The sequence below is a fragment of the Triticum dicoccoides genome, chromosome 6A (genome assembly GCF_002162155.2).
Source record: "Triticum dicoccoides isolate Atlit2015 ecotype Zavitan chromosome 6A, WEW_v2.0, whole genome shotgun sequence".
Lineage (NCBI taxonomy): Eukaryota > Viridiplantae > Streptophyta > Magnoliopsida > Poales > Poaceae > Triticum > Triticum dicoccoides.
In genome coordinates this window covers 261,988,042-261,991,583 of record NC_041390.1, presented here as the reverse complement: position 1 = coordinate 261,991,583, position 3,542 = coordinate 261,988,042, and positions in this window count along the sequence as shown.

Genomic DNA, 3,542 nt, shown 5'->3' with positions numbered 1-3,542 from the left:
ACACCACGGGGTCCTATTCATCCAGAGGCAACGCCACCGCTCACTGTTCATCCAAACACCCCCCCCCCCGCAATGCTCACTGTTCATCCCATCGATCGGCTTCAGTTAGCAGCAGTAGCGAAGGAATCGCTTGAGCGGGTTCAGTTAACAGCCATCGATCGATCGCTTGGGTTCAGTAATGCGTAGCCTGCAGTGCAATCGCTCGGGTTCAGTTAGAGCCCAACGCCTCGCTCGGGTTCAGTTAGAGCCAACGCCTCGCACACAGCGCGTACGTGTATGAGAGAAACGTGCATCGCTCGGCCCCCGACCTCCCACCGTAACCAGGAACTCCCCAAAATTTTCCTCGCCCTCGCTTCTACCACGGTTTTTTCCGTCATGGACGGCCCAAAGATTGTCATGCAGCTGCGTCTCCGGCCCGCCCAGGACGAAACACCCAATTTCTGTCATGATTTTTTGTCATAGAAGTAGGAGCCCACCACATCTATGATGATACCGGGTTTTGTCACAATTATCGTCATAGAAGTGTTATATGTATGACAAAAAAAATTTCGTTCGGCCCAAAATGTCACAGATGTGTCTTTTTTTTGTAGTGTGAATAACCTTTGTGCCATTTGTTCATGTAACCGATCAAACCATTTGTTTTAGAGATCATGTAATAATTGTTTTTTTTGTTTTTTGATTTGTAATTTTTAGCACAAATCTGTATTAATTGATAAGACTCTGGGACATTTCATTCTGATTGTTGTGCCAGACCTACAAATATGCCAATCGGGCTGAATGTGCATTAAGCAATAATAATAGTATAGATGGACCTTAAGTGGCACACATTAGAAAGGGCCAAGATGCTTTGCTAGCTTCACTAAAAAAAGGATGCTCTTCTAGCAAAAAAAAGTACAGCGGCCTGGCTTATGTATGTTAGTTGATATTATTGATCCATATACTTGATACGTCCATTTTGCATCATGTTTTCTTACTATTGTTTATGATGTTTTTATCCATAATAATGCTTTTTGGAGTAATTCTAATGCCTTTTCTCTGATAATATGCACGGTATACACAAAGAGGGAGAATTCCGGCAGGTGGAAATCTGGACCTAGAAGAGCTACGTCCGATCACCTATTTTGCACAACTCCAAATGAGTTGAAACTTCACGGAGAATTTTTATGGAATATTTGAGCAATATTGGAGCAAATGACTACCAGAGGGGGCCCACCAGGTGGGCACAACCCACCTAGGCGCGCTAGGGAGCCCAGGTGCGCCCTGGTGGGTTCTGCTCACCCAGGCCCACCTCCGGTGCCCATCTTCCGGTATATAAATCATTTTGACCTAGAAAAAAATAAGGAGAGGACTTTCGGGACAGAGTGCTGCCGCCTCGAGGCGGAACATGGGTAGGAGTACTTTTTCCCTCCGGTAGAGCGATTCCGCCGGGGGAAGTTCCCTCCCAGAGGGGGAAATCATCATCATCCTCACCAACAACTCTACCATATTGGGGAGGGAAATCTCCATCAACATCTTCAACAACACCATCTCCTCTCAAACCCTAGTTCATCTCTTGTGTTCAATCTTATTACCGAAACTATAGATTGGTGCTTGTGGGTGACTAGTAGTGTTGATTACATCTTGTAGTTGATTACTATATGGTTTATTTGGTGGAAGATTATATGTTTAGATCCAATATGGTATTTAATACCCTTTTGATCTTGAGCATGATCATTTTTTAGTAGTTACTTTTGTTCCTGAGGTCACGGGAGAAATCTTGTTGAAAGTAATCATGTGAACTTGATACATGTTCGATATTTTGATAGTATGTATGTTGTGATTCCCTTAGTGGTGTCATGTGAATGTCGACTAGATGACACTTCACCATATTTGGGCTTAAGGGAATGCATTGTGGAGTAGCAATTAGATGATGGGCTGCAAGAGTGACAGAAGCTTAAACCCAGTTTATGCGCTATCCCGTAAGGGACTGATTGGATCCAAAAGTTTAATGCTATGGTTAGAATTTATTCTTAATACTTTTCTCATAGGTGCGGATGCTTGCGGGAGGGTTAATCCTAAGTAGGAGGTTTGTTCAAGTAAGAACATCACCTAAGCACTATCCACACACATGTCAAATTATCAAAGTACCGAACACGAATTAAGCCAACATGATGAAAGTGACTAGATGAAATTCCCGTGTACCCTCAAGAACGCTTTTCTTATCATAAGAGACCGTTTTGGCCTGTCCTTTGCCTCAAAAGGATTGGGTTACCTTGATGCACTTTTGTTACTACTATCGTTACTTGCTCGTTAGAAATTACCTTGCTATCAAACTACTCTGCTACTTACATTTTCAGCATTTGCAGACATTACCTTACTGAAAAAACCACTTGTGATTTCCTTCTGCTCCTCATTTGGTTCGACACTCTTACTTATCGAAAAGAGCTACAATTGATACCCTATACTTGTTGGTCATCAATACTCTATAAGTGTTTATATGTCTGTAAGTTTTGTACTTTTGGGATGACCCACATCTTTATAAAGAAAAATATTTACCACCTTGCTATCAAAATATTTACCACCTAGCTTTACATACCAACAAAAGAAAAAAATCGTCTATGATTTAACACATTACTTTTGGGATGACCCACATCTTTATAAAGAAGGAGTAGATGGTATTATTAGACGTTGTGTACCTGAGTATGAATAGGGAGAAATCCTATGTAAATGTCACTTTGAAGCTTATGGAGGGCATCATGCTGGAGATAGAACTGCTCACAAGGTATTGCAATCTGGATTTTATTGGCCTCCCCTCTTCAAGGATGCCCGTAAGTTCGTCTTATCTTGTGATGAATGTCAAAGAATAGGTAATACAGGTAAGCGTCAAGACATGCCTATGAATTATTCACTTGCTATTGAACCATTTGATGTCTAGGGATTTGATTACATGGGACCTTTTCCTTCCTCTAATGGGTATACACATATTTTGGTTGGCGTTGATTATGTTACTAAATGGGTAGAAGCTATTCCAACTAGTAGTGTTGATCACAACACCTCAATTAAAATGCTTAAGGAAGTTATTTTCCCAAGGTTTGGAGTCCCTGGTTATTTAATGAGTGATGGTGGTTCACACTTTATTCATGGTGCTTTCCGTAAAATGCTTGCCAAGTATGATGTTAACCATAGAATTGCATCACCTTATCATCCTCAGTCTAGTGGTCAAGTTGAACTTAGTAATAGAGAAATAAAATTAATTTTGCAAAAGTCTGTCAATAGGTCCAGGAAGAATTGGTCTAAGAAATTAGATGATGCACTTTGGGCTTATAGAACAGCAAATAAAAATCCTATGGGTATGTATCCATATAAAATGATTTATGGAAAATCTTGTCATTTGCCTCTGGAGTTAGAACATAAAGCATATCGGGCCATCAAAGAGCTCAATTATGATTTCAAACTTGCTGGTGAAAAGAGGTTATGAAAATGCAAAGTTATTCAAAGAAAATGTTAAAACATGGCATGACAAAAGAATCCAAAAGTGTGAGTTTAAAATCGAAGAATATGTT